The sequence below is a fragment of the Belonocnema kinseyi genome, chromosome 5 (genome assembly GCF_010883055.1).
Source record: "Belonocnema kinseyi isolate 2016_QV_RU_SX_M_011 chromosome 5, B_treatae_v1, whole genome shotgun sequence".
In the NCBI taxonomy this organism is placed as follows: domain Eukaryota; kingdom Metazoa; phylum Arthropoda; class Insecta; order Hymenoptera; family Cynipidae; genus Belonocnema; species Belonocnema kinseyi.
Genome location: NC_046661.1, coordinates 23111808 through 23138614, shown reverse-complemented (window position 1 = coordinate 23138614; position 26807 = coordinate 23111808). Strand labels below are relative to the sequence as shown.

The following is a 26807-nucleotide window of genomic DNA, read 5'->3' as shown; positions in this document are numbered from 1 at the left end:
ATCAGCGACCCCAAAAACCTATAACATATTTTTTTTTAATTTTTTTACCGTTTTTTCTATATAACTATTTTCAAGGGTTTTATGACATCATTTTGCGGCTAGGATCTGTTAGAACGACAGTTTATTTATCATTCCATTAACCTGAATTCAAGTGTTCCTTTGTACTGGCGAGGGTCAAAATAACCTGGCTTCTTTAGTTTCCAAAAACTTAGCAAATTGTAATTTTTTTTCCTGCCAAATTTTAATTGGACGGAAATTTCTTCAAAAATTAGAGCCTGCGTTATTGTTCATCTAAAAAAATGTTACTACAAGGATGCTTGAAGAATTTTTCAAAGTATAAACTGTTAGAAAAATCGGTATCAAATTTAATACAAATGTATATCAAGTCATTTGTATAAACGACAGTTGAAATTTAATATGCATTGGAATTTTAAGAACTGTATAATGTACATTATGTATTAGATATAATAAACAGGTTGGTATAGAAGTATACTTGAGAACTCAATGTGCTCTTACTTCTTTAAATTTGATCAAATATTCGCCATTAAAGTACACATTTAGTGTGAGTACAATTGATTATAATTAAACTTTTCGGTTTAAAAACTAATTTTATTTCTGGTTAACTTGAAGAAGGTATCATGTTTTATTATTAAGAATCGAAAATCATTGCAAAACTAATTTTGATTTTGCGTAAAATGGAATTATCTAAACGATTTACATGAATATATATGAAATTTAATAAACACGTTCCTACTAGCGGTTTAATAGGCTTCAGATATTAATTTTAATATACATAGATATTACAAATTTATAAATGTTTTTAACAGTTTATACGCAATAAAGGATTTACTGAGCGATTAACCTCGCTAAATTATTTTTCGGGGTCTACTTTATAAAAGAATGGTTTGAAAAACTATAAACAACTTAAAGGAAATAAAAATCACATTTGAGCATGTATAATATAATTTATGTGTACTGCAATTTTTGCAGATTTAAAGTGCTTTGCGATGTGTTCATGCTAGTTTACCGTTCGACCAAAGGAAGTTACAAGATTTTTATAAAAAACTAAAAGGCAAAACATTATTTAACGTTGTACAAAATTAGCACAAAATTATGCAATATTAAAAAACGCGAATTTTCCTTTAGTTCATGTGTGGCCGTGCTAGCTAAACGTTCGGTCAAAGAAAACCAGTAGTTTTGTCCAAAAAATTGAAAAACACAACATTTTAAAATGTGGTACAAAATTAGCACAAAATTAGCACTAATTTATGCAGTATTAAAAATGAGAATTTTCCATTATTTCATGTGTGGCGGGGCCAGCTTAACGGTCGGCCAAAGGAAACCAGTAGTTTTTTCCAGAAAATTGAAATGCCAAAAATTTTTCAATGTGGCAAAGAATTAGCACAAAATTAGCACTAAATTATGAAATATTGAGAAATGAGAATTTTGCATTATTTCATGTGTGACCGTGATAGCTTAACGTTCGGCCAAAGGAAACCTGTAGTTTTTTCCCAAAAAATTAAAAAGCACAACATTTTTAAATATGGTACAAAATTAGCACTAAATTATGCAGTATTAAAAATGGAGAATTTTTCATTATTTCATATGTGGCGGTGCCAACTTAACTTTCGGCCAAAGGAAACCAGTAGTTTTTTCCAAAAAATTGAAAAGCCAAAATTTTTTTAATGTGGTACAAAATTAGCACAAAATTACCACTAAATTATGCAGTATTAAAGGAAACCAGTAGTTTTTTCAAAAAAATTAAAAACCACAAAATTTTTAAATGTGGCATAAAATTATCACAAAACTAGCACTAAATTTTGCAGTATTAAAAAATGATGATTTTCCATTAATTCATGTGTGGCGGTGCCAGCTTAACGTTCGGCTAAAGGAAACCAGTAGATTTTTTCAAAAAATTAAAGAGCACAAAACTTTTTAATGTGGTAAAAAATGAGCACAAAATGAGCACAAAATTATGCAGTATTAAAAAAGGAGAATTTTCCATCATTTCATGTGTGATCGGGCCAACTTAACGTTAATCCAGCACGACCACAGGTTTTTTCGAGAAATAAAAAAGCACAAAATTTTTTAATGCGGTAAAAAATTAGCACAAAATTAGCACTAAATTATGCAATGTTCAAAAACTCAATATGTTAAAGTGGTCGTGCAAACTTAACAGACCTCGATCATTCACAGTTTTTGCATCATTCCGGTGGTGAAAACGGTGTTGAGAGTTTATAAAAGAACCAATGTAGCATCGTCGGTGAGTCGGCTCTGCTACAATGTTGCGTAGGCTAGCCTCGTGCAGAGCCGAAAATGCACGAGCAAGAACCCCAGCCCCCCCCCCGACTTCTCGATTCGTTTTCGTTGGCTAAATGCCTATTAGGAAGAGTTTGCGAGTAAACTGATTCTGTATATATACACCATTATGCCATTTTCCTTTCGGGGTAGGCGTGACACACACGGTGGGGGAAAGGAGTAATGTGTAGAAGGGATAGAGAATTTTCAGATTGATCCAAAATTCTCGTGTTATTTATGTAAATAACACGTTCGTTCCGCAACACTCCTCCGACCCAGGTTGCTGATCAATCTCTCTAGCAATCACCCCAAGTGAAGATCTTCACAAAGTCGTTATGTGAGGTTCCCCACTTGGGTCAATTAGTGGATATACTTTCCTGTCCTGGCATACTTCTCCAGCTTCTTTTACGTCCATGCATTTCTTCATGCAGGCTCTGGTGTTTCTGTGACATCTCATGTCTCTTCTAACTAGGGTCTCATTCACACATTCTAACCATTCTTTCCGCGGTCTGCCTCTGGACACGCTGCCATTTACTTTACCTTGATACACTTGTTTCATTAGTCGTTCATTTGGCATTCTCTCAACATGCCCGAACCATCTTAACCGATTTCTTTACCATGTGTCTACTAGCGTCTCTTCTGCACCACATTCTTTTAGAATTATCTCGTTACTTACTTTGTCCATCAGGGTTTTCCCGCATATTATACGCATGAATCTCATATTAATTGCGTTAATTTTACTCTTATCTTTTTCTTGATAAGTCCATGTCTCACTACCGTATAGTACAGTTGGTACAAATATAGAATTATGTATTGCCATTTGGCTTTATTTGATATATTTTTACTTCTGATAAAGGGACCTGCTCTACCAATAACCTTCTTACCTTCGTTTATGCGTCTATCTAATTCCTCATCTATCTTCCCGTCCCTAGTAAATAAGCTACCGAGGTATACGAAATTATCAACTTTTTCAATTCACTCACCATTTAATAAAATATTGCATAGTGTCTTCTCACTCTTTCCTTCGAACACCATAGTTTTTGTTTAACTTGCGTGAATTTTGAGTTCCATGCTCTTCATGCTTGCATCTAGTTTATTCAACATTCATTGTAAGTCTTCGATAGACTCTGCCATTACAACCTTATCATCTGCGAACGCTAACCCACATCCCCCTCCTGTTTCGAGATCCACACACTCTTCGTCGAAAAGAACCATTCTTAAACATTTGTCCATAAATAATATAAATAAACATGAAGACATAAAGCATCCTTGTCTAACTCCTTCAATAATATCGAAACAGTCACTCAATTTCCCATTCACCCTTACACCTGCTTTTCTACCCGTATATATTGTTTTTATAGCTTGTAGGAGCCATCCATTGACTCCATACTCTTTCAGGACTTCCCAAAGTTTACTTCTATCTGCCTTGTCAAAAGCTTTTTCTAGGTCAACAAATTCACAGAAAACTTTTTTTCCTACTCTCAAACTTTTTTTTGTTATTTTCCTTAAGCTAAATATTTGATCTGTACAGGACCTTCCTGGCATAAACGCACTTTGGACTTCCCAAATCTTTGCTTCTGTTATTTCCATTACCCTACGAATAAGTATTTTTGCGTATATTTTACTTATGATACTTAATAAGCTAATCCCTCTGTAATTATTGCAGTCGCTTTTATCTCCCTTTCTTTTGTATATGGGTACGATAATCGCTTTTTTCCAATCGGCTGGACGTCTCCCATCTCGAAACATAAATTTATCAATTCGCACAGTCTATGTGGTATGCACTCGCTACTGTGTTTAATCGTTTCAGCGTTAATACCGTCTATCCCGGCAGCCTTACCGTTTTTCAAGTTCTTAATTATATCCCTAGCCTCAGTGACCCCTACTATTTATCATGTTGATAAATTCTGTACTTTTGTTTCTTTTCATTTTTTTATAAAGCAGTTTCTTGCTTCCTTCAAAGTTGTTCTGTATTTTCATCTCTTCTTCTGCTCTAATTGTATCTTTACGTTCCTTAACTAATCGTTTGAGTATCCTGTTTTCGTGTCTATAATCATTTCTACATCTATTTCTCTTCTCATTGCTAAGACCTACGATGTTCAAAGTTCTCCTGTACGCTTCTCTCTTTGTTTTTTGGGCAGTCTGAATTTCCACCACGCATCACCAGCAATTCTTCCTAAATCTGGAACATTTAAAGGTAACCTTTTTAATTTTTCCGAACTTAAAAGAAAATCAGAAAAATTTGAATAATTTTTAATGGTTAGATAGCTTATAAGGTGTGAAAAGATTAGAAACAGAACTTTTTCAAGGCTCGTGTGGAAATTTGTATTAATTTGTTATTAAAAAAATGGAAATAAAGAGAAAATTAACGAAGGTTTCTAAACATATAAAGAATTTCAAAAAATTTGAAAGACAAGTGTGGAGGATTTTAAAGCGAAATATTTCAATTTGGTAAAATGAATAAATAAAAATAAATAGAATCGAGTAAATTCAAGAAATATTCAAAAAAAGGAAGAGATTCAAATCGAATTTTTAACTTAAATTCTGTTAAAAATTTACTTTTTTTAAATATTTAAAAAATAAACTTTAGGAGGTTTAGCGGAATTCCGAAAGATTTCAAGGAGATAAACCTATTTTTTTCAAATTCATTAGAAAAATTCAGGAGATTATAACTCAATTTTTTTACATCTTGAATTAAGGGACATAATTCTTATGAGGCCTTCTTGTGCAATTTTGTTGTTCCATTTTTTTAAATACGTGATGGTTTAAAAAATTTAATTTCAAATTTGAGTAAGTTTAAGTGATAATAAAATTTTTTTAAACGATTTAAAAATAATCAAAACTTTTAACGGTTTTTAAAAAATTCCGTATAGTTTCACGAAAATGGCACAAATTCTTTTAGGTTCCGAGCAATAATTAAAATAATTTTTTGGATTTCGGAAACTTAATTTCTTGTAGAAGAAAAAAAAGATGTGCCTGGAAATTGTGTATAATAATCAGTATTTAAAATTAAAATTCTACTGATTTTTAAAAAAATTACTTTCAGCACATTACTTCTCAGGATGAATCCCCGCTTTCAATCGGAAGAGGTTCAATTATTTTCCATAAAAATGACTAAACATCTATAATTAATGAGAGATTTTCATTTTTCCTTATAAGTACAAAAGACTTATCATTTGATAAAATTGTTGTCAAAATTTTTCTCTGAAGTTGGTGTGGAAAGGAATTTTATTAAAAAATGTGTTTACTGACCTTTCATATTTACAACCGTTTGTTAAAATTTTTGGAATTTTTTTTGTAGAATTTGAAAGGCGATTTTACATAGTGTTTTAATAACAAATGAAGATATTTTTATAACTTTATTTCTGAAATCTATTCCCGAAGAAATATATTAAAATAAATTGTAGGAATATTTATAAAATTATGATTATTTTTCATTTTTAAAATTAATATATACAGAGTTAAGTTTTTCTATGAAATTTCATGACGGTTTTTTGTACCATGTTTGACCCTAGGGCAGAATCAAGGGAAAATATTCTAAAAGTATGTTTCTAATTATTAAGATACTATACAAAAAGGTAATTTTAGAATTGTTTTCTCCTTTAAAAATCATGCGATACTTCATCATAAAATAAAATTTATTACATTTATTTTACAATTATTTATATTACAATTATTTTACAATGGAAATCAAATTGTAAAAGCTAAATTTTGTAATATTGAGATAAGTGTTTTAAGAAATTAAAAGTTTCGTAAAGTTTTTATATATTAAGAAAGCATATGAGGTCAATTTAATAACTTTTCGGTTTTTTCTCTTAAAATCCCTAAAATTTTGATTATAGCCTAAAATAGCACGAAAAGAGATGTTTCAAAAAAGAACAAATAGGACTTTACAGATTTTTATTTTATTAGTTATTACTAAATATTAGGGAAAATTCGAGTCTTCTTAAAAGGTGGTTAGAATATTTAGAAGTTTGGAAGGAATGAAGAAATATTTACTAAATTTTCGGAAATGTTTGCAAGTTTTTAAATATTTCTAATACATGAAATGCGACTTTAATTCCTCAAATTATTTTTAACTGGCTAAAATTTTTCTGAATATTTTGAAAATTTATTCGAAATGTAAAAAAATGACTTATAATCTTCTAAATTTTTCCCAGGAATTTTAAGAAAAATATTTTTATCTCCACGAAATCTTTCGGAATTCCTTTAAAGTTTCTAAAGTTATTATTTAAAATCTTTAAAAATCTAAATTTCTAACAGAATTCAAATTTAAAATTCTATTTAAATCTCTTCCATTATTCTAAATATTTCTTCAATTTACTCGATTTTTTTGTTTTTAATTTATTAATCTTACTAAATTAAAACAGTTTGCTTTAAAATCTTCCACACTCTTCTTTTAAATCTTATGAAGTCCTTTGATATGTTAACAAACCTTTTTAACTTTCCTATGAATAAAATTTTTTTTAATAAAAAAGATTTACAAATTGTCAAACGAATGATAGGGAAATAGTTCTTTTTTTCTAATCTTGTCAGACCTTCTATTCTTTAAAAACAATTCAAACTATTCCTGATTTTCTTTTACTTCTTTAAAATCAAACGAAAATTGCCTTTGGAATTTTTTAGATTCCTTTTAAGATGTTTCAAAATGATCTCTTAACATTATTTTTTTGAAATAAAAAGTTATTTTAATTATTCCTAGGAACCTAATTTTTTTCATCTTGAAAAATTCTTAACAAATTGTTACAAGTTTTATTTATTTTCATATAGTTTCAAAATATCTGAATATCGCTTAAACTTACTGAAATTTGAAAGCACATTTTTTAAACTAACAAAACTTTTTAAAAAATTACGTAAGAAAGCTTAATAAGAATTAATTTTTTTATTTTTCCTAAAATTATATAAGACTGGTAAAATTGAAACATTTTATAACACACTCTTTTACGCCCTTTTTAAAATTTTAATGACATTATAAAAAAAATTGTGTTCTTTTCAATTTTCTTTCAGAATTTATTCCATTTGATTTTTAGTGGAAAATATATCTTTTTAAATTAAAAATCCAACTATATCTTTAAAAATTAAACTAATCTGCTGTAAATTAAATTTATCTTTAGTACAAAATATTTTTCAGTTGAAAATTAATTTCTTACATCAGAAATTAAAATTAGTTTGCAGAAAACTAAATTTCTTATCTGAAAATGTAATTATTCTATTTTTGCTTAAATAATTCTTTTTCACTTCAAATAATCATTTTTAAATTTTAAATTTAACGATTCTGTTAAACTTTTTTTAAACTTATTTTTTCATTTGAAAATAGATCCTTTTCTAATAGAAAAGCATTCTTTTTGTTTCCCAATTGATTTTTGGTTGATAATTTAACATTTTTGTTGAAAATTCGCCTTTTTTATTTAAAAAAAAAAATAATAATAATAATAATAATAATAATAATAATAATGTAGAAGCTTCTTAATAACTTTTAATGATTTTGAGATGATTTTTTGATTAAAAAAATATGGAAGACCTTCAGACAATTATTTACGTTTTCCAGGATTTAAACAAAATGTAGGTTTACACAATTTTGCAGAGCGTCAAGGGAATGAAAATATATACTTTAAATTAATTGGAAAATTTCAAACAATTTTTTACTAATAAGTTCTAAGAGCACATTAAAAAACATTACAAAACCTTTCAAATTATTTCCTAAAATTAAAAAAAAAAAGAGTTTAAAAGTTTTTAAAACAAAATTTTCCTTAAATTTCGAAAAAGAGTAAAAGATTTTAAAGCAAAATTTTTTTATTTAGTAACATTAAAAAATTAAAGTAAATTAAACCATCAAATTCCATAAATATTGCGAATACTTAAGGAGAATAAAGAAGGTTTTTAAACTGTAGAAGATTAAGAAAATGCAGATTTATGTTAAAGTTTTTAAACAGAAAGAAACCTAGACGTAAGAAACGTGAACGTCTGGAAACTAATATTTTTCTGAAAAATTAAAAATTGTAGATAAAAAGTGTGAAAACCCGAATAATCATAAGGTAAGGTAACACACGCCCTTAAATTAAAATAAATTTGAAAAGTTTGAAGATAATAAATAATTTTTTCTAAAGTCCCTAGGAAAAATTTCGAATATCTTGGGGCGACTTTGTACATTCTAAATAATTTTTGAAAATGTTAAGAGAAATTGCAGTCATTTAAAAGTGTTTTCAAGAACTTAAGAAGTAATGTATAGATTAAAAACATTTTATAACTTGGAACCAGTGCTGGATTTACCAAGGGGCACGATAGGGCTAGTGCCTAAGGGCCCAGGGGGCCGAGGGGCCCCTGAGTCGGCTCTGAACGCTACAGTTTGTAATAGTACACGTTTGCATGTTTACAGACTATAATTTTCTTAAAAAATTAGTTACACAAACAAAAAAATGCAACAAACGGATCTGCATTAAAATTGCATGCCCTACACGCTGGTGCAAGCTGTTTCTCGCTATCTATTACGGTTCGCGTGATTTTCGCCAAAGAAATCTGTTTTTCGTTATATCTCATAAACTATAAAACCTAAATAAAAATTAATAACAGAAATAGATTTCCGATGGCCGAAAACATATAATATAAAAAAGCATAACTTTTAAAGGTGTCTATTAAAAAGCAAACATCAGCATTTTTCGACTGGACTATAAAGGCTAAAGTGAGAAGAAAAGGTTTGTACCTACGGGTCACAATGCTATAGCTTCGCATCGGTTATGATTATCCAGAGCTGCCAGATCGAGCCTGAAATTTACCCCCACCATACCTACCGTTTGGGAGCCGCAAGACAGAAGATGCATGATTGCCACTGTGAGTTCGTGTGTAAGCCGAAAATACACGATTCGACTTCGGTTTTCTACTGTACCGATGATTGCCGATCTGAAAGCTTGGGAAGACTTCGGTGGTCTTCTATTTATATCTCGATCCCCATTTGAAAGAAATGGAATAAATTGGCGAATTTAATGTTTCGCGTGATTCTTCATTTGATGCATAAATCGATTTTGAGATTATGTTTTCCAGGTGTATATTAAGTATAAATATCATTACTATTATGCAAATTATTAATGATAATATCATAATTCTAAAATATTATATTGACTTAAATTAATAGTTGACTGAATTTTAATAGAAATAGTTAAACTTTCAACTAAAACAATTATTTTTGGCTTTAAATTGTTGATATTAATTGAAACTTTCTTGGAATGTTTTAAAATATCCTAAAAAAGTTGAAATCCTTTAAAATCTGTTGAAATTTTTTAAAGCTCTTGAAAATTCATTGCATATTTAAAAATACGCAAAAGTATCTAAAATCCTTTAAAATCTCATTCTAAATATTGAAATCAATTGAAAATTCCTTGAAATCTATTCAAATATCCTAAAATATATCAAATCCTTTAAAATCTCATATTATATTACGGTAATCAATTGAAAATTTCTTGGCGTCTTTTAAAACTTCCTCAAATATTTAAAATCCTTACAAATTTTTTGAAAATCTCTTGAAATTTTTTAAAGATCTTGAAAATATCTTGAAATTAAAAAAAAACCATGAAATATTTCAAATGCCTTGAAAGTTTATACTAAATTATTAGAATCATTTTTAAATTCCTTGAAATCTATTACAATATCCTAGAATATATCAAATCCTTTAAAATCTAATATTAAATTACTGTAATCAATTGAAAATTCCTTGGCGTCTTTTAAAACTTCTTCAAATATTTAAAATCCCTTAAAATATAATACTATATAATTAAAATCATTTAAAAATTACTTAAAATCTATTAAAATAACCTAAAATATATCAAATCCTTTAAGATCTCATATTAAATAACTGTAATCAATTGAAAATTCCTTGACATCTTTTAAAACTTCCTCAGATATGTAAAATCCTTACATATCTCCTGAAATTTTTTAAAACTTCAGATTAAAATTGAGATAACTTCATGCCTTAGAAACTTTGCGCTTTACAAAATTCTGTTTATAAAATGTCAGAAATTTAAAATTTCTGTGGTCAGGAATTTAGAATTTCTGCGGTGGTGTGGAAAAGAGGAAAACATAAATATACATTATTGTATATAATTATAAATTTATATACTTTTTTTAACATACTTTTAAATTTCGAACGCTTTCAATTTATCTATGATTTCTAATTTTTTATAAATAAACTTCCAAGTGTAAAATTCAAAACTCGAAGACTTGCATCCCATCGAATTTAAAATTGAACTTTTTTGAACATTCAATTTTGAATCCTCTAATCAGCTTTGAATTTTATTGATGCCATTTTCATAACTCTAATCTCCAAACATTTCAATATTTAACGTTTTAAAATTTTTCTGTTTTCTAAATTTCAATCCCAAGTTTTAAAACATTTAAAGAGATTTCCAAAGATTTTAAATATTTGAGGTTATTTTAAAAGATATCAAGGAATTTGAAACTTATTTTTATAATTTTAAGGAATTTCAAAGAATTAGAACATTTTTAGAAGGGTTATTTTAAAAAATCCAAACTACTTTAAAAATCATTAAAAAAAGTTCTAGGTATTTCAAAAGATTTTGAAGGATTTGAAAAATTCCAGAGTATTTGAAAATGTTCCAAGGAATGTTCAATTGATTACGGTGAATTAAATATGAGATTTCGAAAGATTTAATATATTTTTTATTAATTAATTAATTTTAAATAGTTAAATTTTTAAACAAAAAGTTAAATGTTCATCCAAAAAGCTGAATTGTATACTAAAAAAGGCATTTTTAATAAAATACATGAACTTTGCACAAAAGAAATTTATTTTCCACCAAGTCTAATTTTTTATACTATAATTAATGTTTAATCATAGTTAAATTTTCGACAAAAAAGATTAATTTTCTTGTAGTTAACCGAAATTCATTTTCAAACAAAAAATATTTCTACAAAATAGTTAAATTTTCAGAAAACAAATTTTTTCAACTAAATTGATAAATTAAACAGCCACACAAAAAACAAAGTGTGCGGATCTGGTAATAAGACACACGTATTCCTATGGATTTTGGGGCGCTGAATTCAAATTCGGTATCAAAAATCACCCATTACGTCATGGTTGAGCCAAAACCTCAAAAAATGACGAAAAATCATGCACTGAGGCAAATAAATTTCAAAATAATACCAGTGATGCAAATTTTCACTTCAAAAACATGTCGACAACTGTGAAGGATCAACCCTTACCTGATATCAACTTATTTAACATAACTTTACCCAACAGAACCTGACCTCACGTAACCTGAATTAACAGAAATTTATTGATCTACACGTAAAACTCTGGAAGCATATTTTCCCAGTAGCAAATGTGTGCTACATCGAATGGGTCAACTCGAGTCTAACCTAGACTAAACTAACCAAACCTCACGAAATACAGTTAAACTGATTGTTTTGTCCCGTCGTGTTTGCGGTACCGTTTGAATCAGCTTGGGCTTAACCTGCAAAGAGGTCCAACCTGACCTAACCTAACTTAACTTCACGTAACACAATTAAACTCATTGTGTTGTCCCGTTGTGTTTGCGGTATCGTTTCATTCAGCTTCGGCTTAACCTACATAGAGGTTTAACCTATCCTAACCTAACAAAACCTGACCTAACCTAACCTAGCCGAATGAAATTTGACCACACGTGTAGCTATGTAAAAGTACGGTTCTCAGTCCTAAATGTGTGCTAGATTTAATAGGTTAACCCGATCTTAACCTACAAATAAATCTAACTTAACAGAACCTAACGAAATTTTGCTTAACGCAACACAACTTAACTTAAGTGTTCCCGCTGTAACACAATAAAATTCATTTCATTGTACTACAGGTAGATAAAAATTTAGACGCACATTACTCATTTGAAGAAACTTAGAACTACAAGTAGAATTGACCCTAATTCAATTAACTTGACAATGTTTGTATCAATTAAAATGTAGAACTGTAACTTAAACATGCAAATGAATAAGAGTTTTATTCAAAAAATTTTTCTCTCTGCTTTTCTTCGACTTAAGGGATATATTTATACTATCTTTCGGGTTTACATTTTATCTTGCCTTTTATCGTAATTAAATTGATTTATAGACCTACTTCAGTCTATTTTCTGCCTGCTATAACGTGTCCTTTTTTCTTCGAGGGAACGATGCAAAGGGTTAAGCTTACGTTTAAGACGTTTAAGAACAGGGTTGCCAGAGTTAGGTTAGGTTAGGTTTTGTTAGGTTAGGATAGATTAAACCTCTATGTAGGTTAAGCCGAAGATGAATGAAACGATACCGCAAACACAACGGGACAACACAATCAGTTTAATTGTGTTTCGTGAGATTAGGTTAGGTTAGGCTAGGTTAAATTTATTTCTAGGTTAGGCTCGCGTTGACCCTTCCGATGTAGCACAAATTTGCAACTGGGAAAATATGCTTCCAGAGCTTTACGTGTAGTTATAAATTTCTGTTAATTCAGGTTAGATGAGTTCAGGTTCTGTTGGATAAAGTTATGTTAAATAAGTTGATATCAGGCAAGGTTTGATCCTTCACAGTTGTCGACATGTTTTTGAAGTGAAAATTTGCATCACTGGCGCGCTCACTTTTATACTCGTTTTTATAATTTGCTCAATTTTCTCATAACAATTAATTTGTACACTGAATGAATTTAGTGTATCAATACATCGTAAAATGTAGGAGTACTATTTTTATGGAGCGTTCACATATTCCGCAACGTTATGTTAAACACTTTTACCTACCCACACCCTAACTGCAGTTGCGTAATATATATTTTTTTCATTATTTTAAAAAACTTAACAGACGTTTTGTAAATAAAAATAGATTTTCAGAATGAAGTGCAGTATAGAAATAAATTAAACAATATTTGGACGTAACACAACAATGCTTTTTTGATATTTGTTTAGTTACACACATTTTTAATTTATTTACAAGGAAAGAAGTATCAGAATTTTTTCAAAGAATTATATAATTGTTATCATTTTTATGAGACAATTATGAAAGATTTTCAACTATTCAAGATGTGTCAAAAAAAGAATGCAGAAGATTAAAAAAATATATTATTTTTTATTTTACAGGATTTTACAAATTATTAGAAAAATTTCAGCCTTTTCAAAAGATATTTAGGACTGCAATTTTTCTTGAAATTTAGAAAAGTTATTTAAAATCTAAAGTGCTGCCTCAAAATATCCACAATTTTCCTAAAAACTTGAATAACATTAATTTCTGCACTTGAGACCTTTCAAAGTTATTCTAATTAAGGGCATGTGATACTTTACAATATGGGTTTTCAGTTTTTTACCAATTTTAATTTGAAAAAAAACATCAGTGTCCAGACTTTGAGTTTTTAACGTCTGGCTTTCTTTTTGTTTAAGAACTTTCACATCTATCTGCACTTTTTTAAATCTTCTGCATTTTAAAAATCTTCTTTATTCTTGTAAATTTTCGCCATATTTATATAATTTTATGGTTTAATTTATTTTTTATTTTTTAATGTTAAAATTTTTGAATATTTTGCTTTAAAATCTTCTACTTTTTCTTGAAATTTAAGTAAATATTTGATGTTTTAAAATCATTTTTGAATTTTCTGCTAAAGCTCATTTTTCAAATAAAAAAATCTTAAGAAATTGTTTTGGGAACCTAAAGGATTTATGTCATTATCCTGAATTTTCAAAAAAGTCCTAAAATATCTTATAAATTTGTATTGTTTTTTAATGGTGTTAAAACTTGTAAATATCTCTTAAATTTATTAAAATTTGTTCTAAAATTATTTACTTTGGCACGATGTTGCTTTGAATACTTATTAACCCTTTTTTTATTTTATAAAATGATATGAAAAGTTTTTGAATCTTTTTTAATGAGCTCTTAGAACTCATTAATAAAAAATTGTTGGAAATTTTCCCATGAATCTAAACTATATATTTTTCCTGCTCTTGACGCCCTAAAAAATTAAGTTTACCTAAATTTGAATTAAATCACGGGAAATGGAAATAATTTTATTAAAATCTTCCATATTATTTTTTAACAATTTTGAAATCTTTAAAGTTAAAAATTATTATTTCATAATTAATTATTAACTGCTTAAGATTTTCCCATTACTGTTTAAAAAAAATTATTCTCAAAATCTTTTAAAATTATTAAGACGCTTCTATTGTTCTAATTCTTAAAATAAGTTCTTTCGATAATTTTATTTTACTTATCTGTTTGAAAATTGAAAAAAAACGATTACCCAGATGTAAAAAAAGAAAACATTTTTTTCTTCTTAAAAACTCCGGAATTATAATATGGCAGCAAAAAAAATTATAATTGAATCTTTATCTATTTCGGTGTTGTGAAAAAATTAGTCATCGAACAATTCATTGATTCTTTGATAAATGATAACTTAAAAAGCATTAAAAACCATTTTCATTCAAGCATAGGAAAAATTTTTACTCTACATTTTCTTTTAATATCACAATTAATTTTTGAAAATTTGTTTTATTAGTAACTTTTGATACTAATTTTAGAAACAAATCAAACCTATCTTCATGTGATTTGAAAAATCGAATGCAAATACACATTTCAGTACATCAGAATCATTTGAAAAATTATCTAATTGAAATAATATAATTGCAAATTTAAATGAACTTTTAATATATTAAAATTATATTCAATATTCTATTATATAACCTTCAAGTAAAGAATTAAATTATGTTACTTAAATTTCAGGAACTAAATTTTAATCTTTATTTGCTTTAATTATCAGAAAATGTTAATTAGCTAACAATCGATTGACAATTTTACAAAAGAAAAGCCATTAAAATATAATTTTGTTATAAAACATTTCAAACACTTTAGATTTATATATTTTTTCTTATTTGACATTTTATTTCAAAAAATTTTATTTAATCTTAAGCTTTTAAACTGATTCCAGAAAATGTAACTTTCAGTAGATTCAGTTGTTACAGCATTTCCACACGTCTAATTTATTAGTAACCTTTGTCACTAATTCAAATCAACATGAAGAAAGTATGAAGAAAATTATCAACTAATAATTAATTAAATGGTTCACAACATAAAAAGCATCAAATTATTTCACTGAAATAATAAATTTATTTGTACTCTACGTTATGTTTTACTTTTTTAAATGTTTTCCATACTTCTAATTTATTAGTAACCTTTGTCACTAATTCACACCAAGATGAAGAAAGTGTGAAGAAAATTATCAGCTAATAATGAATGAAGTGGTTCACAACATAAAATGCCTCAAATAATTTGTTTCATTGAAATAATAAATTTACTCTTACCTTATATATATTTTAAACTTCCTTCCTGAAAATCTTAGTTATTAATAATCTTCAATACTTGTTTTTGTAAGAAACAAAAGACTTGTACATATGATTTTCAAAATTTAATTCATATAATCATTTCAAAACTTCATCAACATCAAATCTATATAATTCTAATAGAAATAGTTTAAATATAAATATGTTTTCATGAAAAAGTTCATATCTTATATCAATGAATGCAATTTTCATGTAATCAAATATCGTAAAAAAATTAATTAGCTAATAATAAGTAATTACTTAATTGAAATAGAGGTACTTTAAAAATAAATTCATTTATAATATGTAAATAATATTCCATGTTCCATTATATGACTTACGAGTAAATAATGTATTTATTTATTACTTATGTTAATTAAATTTAAGGTAATAAATTTTGATCTTTATTCAATTTATTGTTCGAAAAAAAATATTTAGCTTATATCAATTAATCATTTTACAAAATAGGAAGCATTAAACTATAATTCTTACTAAAACCATTAAATAATGTTTGATTAATTTATTTTTTTTTAATTTCAACTTTCATTTCTAAAAATTTTCTTTATTAATAAACTCTTAGACTAATTCCATAAAATGTGAGTTTTTGTAAAATTAGTTGATAATTAATTAATCAGTTCACAGCATAAAAAGCATTACACAATTATTTTCATGAAAACATTCAAATAATGTTTACATTATATTCTCATTCAAATTTGAAACTGGACATCTCTACATTTAATTTATTAATAAGCTTTCTAACTAAGTTAAAAAAAATTAAAATATGTGTACACATAATTTAGAAAATGGAATTTGAATACTCATTTCACAATATCAGAGGCACCATAAAAAATTATATAATTGCAATACAATTATTTAAAAGAAAAAAAGAAACATCTATTACGAAAGTAATGGCCAATATTTAATTACATAATATAAGAGGAAATAACATGTTTATGTTACTAAATATTTAACAATTTAAATGCAATCTTGATGTAATTTTATATTTAATTATGCATTATTAAATTTTAATTTATATTATAATATTATTAAACTTAATGACTTCACAATATATCTATTCATTTAATAATCTTTTATATTATTTGACAAAATTAGATTTTAAGATAAAATTTTAAAAATTATTGTTGTAACAATGAAAAAACCAATTTAAAATTTATTTAAATTATATTTAATTTGAAATTTGTAAATAATTTTAAAATATGAAATATGAATATAATATTAGTATAAAAAATTATAAGCATGTATAACATAATATTATTAACGTTTATAATTGGCTAATATAGAACTCATGAAAACATTATTATTATGACTAAAACGTGAACAACAAAAAATTTTTATGACTTAATATTTTTGCAATATATCTATTAATTTAATAGTCGTTTTTTTCTCCAATTAAATTTTAAGATAAATTTTATCTAATTACTACTTTAACAAATATAGCTCTAACATTAGATAGTCAATAAATTTTGATCAGATAACGTTAAAATAAAAATAGATATTATTTAATTTTAATCTAAAAATAATAAGTTTTTCAACCTTAAATCATTAAAATAATTAAAACATTAATATAATAAATTTATATAATTGTAATTCAGCTTATAATAACTTTACTTTTTGATAAACAACTTAATTATAATTTATATAATATTATTGAACTTGATGATTTCGCAATATATCTATTAATTTAATAATTTTTTATATTATTTAAAAGAATTAAATTTTAAGATAGACTTGAAATAATTATTACTTTAACATTGAATAAACCAATTAAAAATGTATTATTAAAAATAACAGCTGTTATTGCAAGTGAAAATAAAGACATAAATTAAAATAATTCTTGGGGATTGATAAAGGTAGAAATCTAGTTTTAAGTTCGATTAATTTTATACATTTAAAACAGAGGTCGCCAGTCGCCATAAATTACGTGATTAAATCCACTATGTCAGATTCAGCCTCCATGCGCTACTAATGGAGGTGAAGAGTTTTTATACATAGGATATACCAATATCGTTTTAGAAATAGTTAAATTTTATCTCGAGTAATTTCTATTAATACTTTGATTTAATAGTTTAACTAATCTACAAACAGTTAAATTTTTAATGTTAGAAAATTTTCTGTTTTCTAAATTTCAGTCTGAAATATTTTCATGTAGAGATTGACCAATTGAAAAACATACATTTAAATTATGAACGCATTCAATTTATTTATGATTATTAGTTTTTAATAAATAAACATTCAAGTTTACAATTCTAAATTTGAAGACCTTAATCCTATCGAGTTGAAAATTATTCTTATTGAATAGTTGAAAATTTTTAAAAATTAAATTTTGAAAGCTTTGAATTTTAATTGATTCCATTTTCAAAACTCTAATCTACAAACATTTCAATATTTAAAGTTTTGAAACTTTTTTCTTTTTTAAATTTCAATCTTAAGATTTAAAAAATTTCAAGAGATTTTAAAAGATTTTTAAGGATTTTAAATATGTGAGGATGTTTTAAAAGATGTCAAGGAATTTTCAATGTATTTTTGAAATTTACATGAATTTTAAAGAATTAAAAAAATTTTAGAAGCTTATTTTTTTAAATTTCAAAGTATTTTAGAAATCTTAAAAAAAATTCCTAGGCATTTCAATATGAGGTTCTTAAAGGATTTGAAATATTTCAGGGTATTTTTAAAATTTCAAGGAATTTTCAAGAGCTTTAAAAAATTTCAAGATATTTCAACAGATTTTTAACGATTTTAAGTATTTGAGGATGTTTTAAAAGATTTCAAGGAATTTTCATCCTATTTTTCTAATTTTAAGGAATTTCAAAGAATTTTAAAAAAGTAGCTTAAAAATCTTTCAAAAAAAGGTCAAGGTATCTCAAAATATTTTGAAGGTATTACAATATTGGGAGTATTTTAAATGTTCCAAGGAATTTCCAATTGATTACGGTGATCTAATATAAGATTTAATATATTTTAGGATATTTTAATAGATTGCAAGGAATTTTTAATTTATTTCAATAATTTAGTATGAGATTGTAAAAGATTTGAAATATTTTAGGGTATTTTTAAATTTTCAAGGAACTTTCAAGATATTTCAAAATATTTTGATTTTAAATATTTGAGGATGTTTAAAAAGATTTCACTGAATTTTTAATTCATTTTTATAAATCAAAGGAATTTCAAAGAATTTTAATAATTATAGCAAGGTTGTTTAGCATAACTCCAAAGTACCTTAAAAATGTTTAAAAGATGTCAAGATTTTTCAAAAGATTTTGAAGATTTCGAAATATTTGAGAGTATTCTAAAAGGTTCCAAGGAATGTTCTATTGATTACAGGAATTTAATATGAGATTTTGAAGGAGTTGATACATCTTTGGATATTTTAGTAGATTCCAAGGAATTGTCAATTAATTTTAATAATTTAGTATGAGATTTTAAAGGATTTAAAATATTTGCGGGTATTTTTAACATTGCAAGGAATTTTCAAGAGCTTTGCAAAATTTAAAGAGATTTTAAAGGATTTTAAATATTTCAGGAAGTTTTAAAACATTTCAAGGAATTTTCAATTAATTTCAATCATTTAAAGCAATTTCAAAGAATTTTAACTATTTTTTTAAATTTTTCTGGTTGAAAGTTTTTTTTTAGTTTTTTTTTTATTGATGATTTATCAATTTAGTTGCAAAAATTTCTTTTTTGAAAATCTAACTATTTTGTAGGAGGGCTTCCGTTTCCGGTACCGATCGCGAAAGAACTCTTTTTGTCAAGTGGTGCATTTTTGGCTTTGGTGAAGGAAATAAGGGTGAGTGGATGATAAGTGCGGAGATCGAGTGTAAAGGAAGAAGGGTGAGTGAAAGCAAAGGTGTGAAGGGTGAAAGTGAGTGGTTTGAAGTGAAAATTTGGAGCGTGTGAAGTTTTTGAGGTTAGGAGTGCAAAAATAGTTGCTTGGTCAGGGGGGCAAGAGGTAGGAAATAAAGGCGGGAAACGTCACGGAGCTTTGGGTAAGGTAGGATGCCGACGACACGAAGTCCACAAACTGGCGCCAGAGGGCATCAGTTACTGGACGATCACACAGAGCAGAAAACCGTAGTGGCTGCAACAGCTGACGTTGCTGAAAGCATTGAAAGTGGGGGGACGGGTGACGTTGATCGCAGTGACAGCAGCGGTGATGAAAGTGCCGAGAAATCGACTCGGGTGGGGAGGGTAGCGGACTCAGGTACGGGCAAGCAACGGGGAAGGCCCTCAAATTTACCGCGCCTTAACAAGCTGGGAAACGCGGGTTCGAACAGAAGTCTGGACGAATGGCAAAAAAGGGCAAGCGCGACTAGCAGTGAAGGGGAGGAAAAAAGGAAAAGAGTGGCTGGGGAAGATGAGGTAGAAATGGATGAGGAGAACAAGAGAGTTAAAATTAAGAGGAAAGCACCAGAGAGAGAGAGAGAGAGAGAGAGAGGGGAGGTGGGGGGATGTTTGAAAAATTTGAAGCTCTCATTAAAGAGTTTAGAGAGGAAACAAGAAAGAGATTGGATGACATGAATAGGGATATGAATAGGCAGGGAAACGATGTAAGGGGGGAAGTGAAAAAGGTCAGAGAAAAATGGGAAGAATGGGATAAACGTTGGAAGGAGGAGAAAGACAAGGTTTCGGGTAAGCTAGAGAGCATTAAGAATAGACACAGAGAGGTTGACGAACAGAGATGTAGAGAAATAAAACAGTTTAAAGAGCGGGTATCCAGTCTAGAAATTAGAAATGAGCAAATGGGGAGAAAACATAAAATGAGGAAATAGTTCAAGGGAATGAAAAGAACGCCCGAAGTGAGAATGAAAGATTGAAGAAAAGACTCAGTGAGATCGAAAGAAGATTAGAAGGGGAAGAAAGGGCAAAGAGGAAAAATAACATAGTAGTCAAGAGATTAAAGGTGGAGAGTGAAACAGGAGAAGTAGAAACAACAAATCTTTTTCGAGATATTAGAGTGCAGGTAAAGATAGAAGGAGTCAAGAGAATAGGAGGGACAAAGGAAGGGAAAGAAGGAATGTTTCTACTAAAAGTGAGGAGTGAGGAGGAGAAAACGAAAATTATGGAGCGAAAAAAATTTTTGAGAGAAAGAAGGGAAAGAATTGAAGAAGATCTGACATGGAGGGAGAGGAAAAGGAGATGGCAAATAGAGCAGAGGGCTTGGGTAGAGAGGGAAAGGGGCCAAATGGTGTGGATAGGGAGAGACAGGTTATGGGTAAATCGAGAGGAATGGTGCTGGGATGAAAAACTAGAAGAATTAAGGGAAAAAGAAAAAAGTCTTGAGAAAGGTAGGGGGAAGGGAGACGAAAAAGAGTGTAGAAATAAATCAGAGGGGTTTCTAAATGGCAAAGGGGAAACAAAGTGAAGAGGAAAGAAGAGGGAGGGGAAGAGAGAAACGTGAAAATAGCTTTCTGGAATGTGTCAGGTTTGAAGAACAAGAATAAAGGATTTTGGGAGAAGTTAGAAAAGTGGGATATGACTATGATGAGTGAAACTTGGGCAGATGAGAAGGACTGGAAGGGAATAAAAAAGCTGTTACCGAAACGTTATGTGTGGACAATGCAATAAGCAAGAAAAGAACACGTTAAAGGGAGAGGGATGGACGGCATCGTGTCCGGGGTGAAAAAAGAATTAGCAGTAAGAGGGAAAAAAGATGGGAAGATGGAGGAAAATGATGGAACAATGATAAGAAAAATTATAATTGTGAAAGTAGAAATAGCAGTGGTGTGTGTATACAGAAGAAGAGGGGAAGAGGAAGGCTGGAGGGAAAGAAGGAAGAATTGGTTTTAATAGGAGGGGACTTAAATGCATGGACCGGAGAATAAGGGGGAGGGTTATGGGATGAAGAAAAGGAGGCATTTATAAGGAACTCCAAACATAGAGAGACGGGCAGGGAGGGGAGGAAGTTACTAGACATGATAGGAGAAACAGGATGGTTTATATGCAATGGCAATATAAAAGGAGATGAGGAAGGGGAGATCACATTCATAGGAAAGGGAGCAACAGTAATAGACTACATCTTGGCTGAAGAAAGAATGCGGCATATGATAGGGAGTATGAAGGTAGGGAATAACATAGGTTCCGAGCACTTCCAGGTCATAGTTACACTAAGAAGAGGCGTCAGTAAGCGCGGCAGAGGGAGAAAGCAAAAAGGGTGCGAACGAAACACAAAAATGGGAATCTGGGGGGTAGATAAATTAAAAGAGTTTAAACAGAAAATGGAAAAGGAGAAGGTTAGGTATGAAAAAGAGGAAGGAATAGACTCGTTAATTGAAAGGTTGAAGTGTTCCATTGAAAAGGTAAAGGATGAGCTGGGTACTAATGAAGAAAGAATAGGGGGAAAGAGAGATTGGTGGGACGAGGAATGCTGGGAGAGTAAAGCGAGAATAAAAGAGTGTGTGAACAAATGGAGAAGAAGGAAAATGGAGAAGGAGGAGTATAATAGGAGGAAAAAAGAACATGAGAAGATGCTGGAAATAGAAAGACAGAGGGGAAAGGAAGAATATAAAGCAGAGGTAGAAAAAGCGATCAACGAAGGTAGGGTGTGGGATGTGATAAATAGGGATAGAGGGGAAAGAAAGGGCGTTAACGAAGAAACAAAAATGGAAGAATGGACAGATTATTTTAAGGGTCTATTAGGGGGAGAGAAAAATAAGATCAAAGGGGAAAAGTGTAGGATAGTCTAAGGAGAAATGGAGGAAGGGAACGAGATAACAAGAGAAGAAGTTGATGAGGTAATAAATAGGTTAAAAGGAAACAAGGCGACGGGAGAAGATGGGATAGAGAACGAAGCGATGAAGTTTGGAGGAGAAGGGATTAGGGATGGGTTGTGGAAGATCTTCAACAAGGTATGGAAGGGGGAAGGTTGGTCGGAAGAGTGGACGACGGGACTGGTGGTACCGCTTGTCAAGAAAGGGGAAGGAAAGAATGTAGAGGAATACAGAGGGATCACTCTCATTTCAGTCGGCTATAAAATATATGCAGAAATCTTAAGAAATAGTTTGGAGAGTCAAGTAGAACAAAAAGAAAGTATCCCACATAATCAGACGGGATTTAGAAAAGGAATGGGAACTATAGACAACATCTACGTACTTAACTATTTAGTTAACAGAAATTTGGGGAGAAAGAAAGGGAGACTAGTCGCTTTGTTCGTAGATTTCAAAGCAGCGTTTGACTCAGTGAATAGAAAAGTACTATGGCGGGCAATGAAAGAGAGGAGTGTAGAGGAAAAGTTAGTGAAGAGGATAAAGAAAAATTTCACTGAAACCAGGATAAGGGTGAAAATAGAAAAGAAAAAAGGGCAGGTTTTCTGGACAAGCCGAGGTCGAAGGCAAGGGTGCCCTTTGAGTCCGCTACTGTTTAGTATCCTATTAGCAGACTTACAGGAGAAGCTGAAGGAGAAAGGGAAAGAAGGAGCGGTTTTGGGTAATAGCAAACTATACTCTTTAGCAAACGCGGACGATGTAGTTCTATTAGCAGATAATGAGAAGGGGATGAACCTAATGATGAGAATCTTCGAAGAGTATGTGGGAACAAAAGAGCTGACGGTGAACGTAGATAAGACAAAGGTGATGTGTTTCAGAAATAGAAAGAGCAAAATAAATTACGTTTGGAAGATAAACGGACAAAAAGTGGAAATTGTGGAGGAGTTCTATTACCTAGGTTTTTGGTTTGAGGCAGAAGGGGGAAACAAGCTGCAGCTGAGGAAAAGAATTGAATGTGCGAGTAAAGTAATGGGCCAAGTATGGGGTATAGGAAAGAGAAGGTTCAAGAACGATTGGAAAATGAGGGTCTGGTTGTTTGATGCGTTGATGTGGGCGATATTGTGTTATGGTGTGGAGATCTAAGGATGGAAGGAACATAGGAAAGTAGAGAGCATGCATGAGCGATTCCTGAGGTGGGTAATGGGGGTTAGCTGGAGTTGCCCAGGATATATGTTAGAAGAAGAGTTAGGAAGAGAAAATATGGTTACTAGACAAATTAAGAGAGCGTGGATGTTTGAAGAAAGGGTAAAAAGGGGAGAGGGAAGTAAAATTGCACAAGCATGTTTCGGCGAAATTCGAAACAATGAAGCGAGATTTAATGTGGGAAATTCAAAGTGGGAGGAAGAAAGGAGAATAATGAGAAGGGTGTGTAATATTCGAGAAGGGGTACTGGAGTGGCAGGGCATAGAGTTAGAGCTATTGGTTAAACAAGGAGAAGAGAAATGCACAAAGATTATAGATTCGAGGTACAATAGATGGTATATGATGGTCAAAGGGATGAAGAACCAGAATATCTGCAAAAAATAAAAAAGAAACAAAAATGGAGTAGGGTTGTACGGTTCAAAATGGGAGAAGGAGTGAGAGCATGCAGATATTGGATGAATGAAGAGGACAATTTATGCAGAGTATGTGGATACGAAATGGAGTCATGGGCACATGTATTAGAGAGATGTACACGAGAGGAAGAGGGACAGTTGAGTCTGGATGAGTGTGTAAGATGGATCTTGGATGGCAGTGGACAGGGAGTGATGTGGATGAAGAAATTAGATGAAGTAAGGGAAAGCAAGGGAGTAGGACAGAGCCAAACGGGTGATCCTGAAAAGGGACAGTAAAAAGCGAAAATTGTTTTCAATATCGTGGAAAATGCATTTTTTTATGGTAAGAGGAAACGGAAGCCCTGGAATCTCGCTCATTTTAGGAATTAATATCACTACTGTTACTATTGTTTATCCTACTCAATGCGAAAGAGTAGAATATAAGTACTAGTTAAGTTAGACTAAGGATGGAATTGTAAATATATGTACAGGGAGCGGAGACCCTCAAACCCGTAAAAGGGAGAGATTAAGTACATACATACTGTTTTGTAGGATTTTCGTTTGGCTTTTGTTTAAAAATTAATTTCTTTTAATTACAAGAAAATTAATATTTCTTGTCGAAAATTTAACTATGATTAAGCATTAATTTTTTCATAGAAAATCAGAATTGGTGGAAAATAAATTTCTTTTGTGCAAAGTTCATGTATTTAATTAAAAATGCCTTTTTTAGTATACAGTTCAGCTTTTTGGATGGAAATTTAACTTTTTGTTTAAAAATTTAAATATTTTGTTTAGAACAAATTGAACAAATTTTTTTTGGCGCAGAAAACTAATTGTTTTAGTTGAAAGTTTAACTATTTGTATTAAAAGTTCGTCAACTAATAAATAAAATTAATGATATATTTTGTAATTATAATATTAACATTATTAATATATATAATAGTGATAATATTCATACTATATACACCTGAAAAACATAATCTTAAAATCGACTTGTGCATGAGATGAAGAATCACGCGAAACATTATATTCGCCAATTTCTTCCATTTCTTTCAAATGGGGATTGAGATATAAATAGAAGCCTTACACACGAACTCACAGTGGTAATCATGCACCTTCTGTTTTGCGGCTCCCAAACGGTAGGTATGGTGGGGGTAAATTTCAGACTCGATCTGGCAGCTCTGTGATTAGCCTAGTATTCATGTAGTGTCTCACTTGTGTTATAATAAGTATGGAAGTTGCAAAGAAAATAGTATAGATTATATTAATACTATGATTGCATCAATAGTGGTTGACGCAGTAAACATGTAGCGTCTCACTTATATTCGACTAAGTAAAGATGTTGAAAAGACAACACCACAAAATATATTATTGCTATTGTGCAAACGTGAATATTAGAATAACTAATGATTAAAATTGAATTAAAAACTTCAAATATTACAAAGTTAGCTAGTTGAACAGATCAGGCTATTATATATAGCACTCATATTGTTTATATCACTTCTAAAATTAACATTATTCGTATTTTTATAATGTAAAACATTTCCATGAAAATTCGTTTGTAGTAGTGAGATTCTGTGGCTAAAATATTTACATTTCAAATATCAAACCTGTGCTGATAATTGGTTAAATGCTTGTCAAGAGCAGTGCTAGTATCCATCCTATCGCATGCTCTTTTGTGTACATTTACTTTTTGTTGTATGTAACGTTTAGTTTGACCTATGTAACACTTAATGCAATCCATGCATGTTGTTTCATAAATTACATCTGTTTTCTTATTATCGGGAAAATGATCTTTTAGAAGTTTGAAAAGATTAAATTGATCCTTTATGGTTTTCAAAATTATCTTAATATTATGTTTGTTATATCATTTTTGAAAACTTTTAGAAGTTTGCGTATTATATGGTAAGGCTATTAGTCTATCCAAGTCTACTTCTTTGTTTTGAGCTTCATCTGTGTTATTGTAATAATAAAATAGTTTATTAACACTGTTATCGACTAGTTTGTTAATAATACTGATGGGAAAGTCATTGGTTTTAAGTGTCGTTTACTATTTTTGGTTCTATTCATGAAAAGACGGATGTGCGAGCCACGAAGGAATAATCAGGAGACCCAATGGAACTACCAGTGAGAAGCCTTTCGAAACTGGCCATAGAAACATTACAGTAAGTGGAAAGCACATTACAGGATGATCTTAAATTTTCGTACGCAGGTGCGCAGTAGTCCTCTTCCTATACATGGGAAAGTGTGCGAGTCAGAAAGTTTTTGTCAAATTGACGCGATCCTAGTCAACTAGATGGATTATATTTTTAATTATACAGGTTTTTTACGATAAAAAATGTTTGAAAGTGTTAGAAAAAAACCAGTAATCTTCATTCCAACGTACGATTTCAAAAATAAATATGTACTACAATTTCAAGATTTCATTATCAAAAAATTGCATTATAGTCTACATTCTGACCATTCTTATAATGCACTCTTGTACCTTTACAAGTCTTCACGCTAAAGTCCTTCACTTAACCAGATCAATAGATAATTTAATCATTTAAATAATTATTACTTGCAATTGACAAAATGTTGCCGCCTGCATCAAAACAAACGAACATAACCTCTCTAACTCACGTCAATTTGACAAACTTTCTCATTCGCACACTTTTCCATGTATAGGAAGAGGGCAACTGTGCACTCCCTGGCGGACCGAAGGAACCGAGTGGAGCCTCTACAAAGTACCCGTAAAGACCCCATTGGGTCCCCATTCGGTTCCTTTTTAAAAAACTCGAAAAAACAGAAAAATCAACTTTTAAATTGTTAAAATTCGGATTCTACGTTAAAATTCCCTATAGAAGGTTACAGAATAATAGCAATAGTTTATTTTGCAACGGTAAAAAGTT

General features: G+C 29.6%; 1 protein-coding gene across 2 annotated transcripts in view; it reads left to right on the top strand.

Annotated features, from left to right (window-relative positions):
- The first annotated feature begins 4374 nt into the window (after nt 1–4374).
- LOC117173462 (allatostatins) overlaps nt 4375–26807 on the top strand; it is a 386079-nt gene continuing 363646 nt past the window's right edge. For both annotated transcript variants that reach the window (XM_033362052.1, XM_033362047.1), the window contains exon 1: nt 4375–4495. The gene's annotated coding sequence lies outside the window, so the exon portion shown is untranslated. The remainder of the gene's footprint in view (nt 4496–26807) is intronic.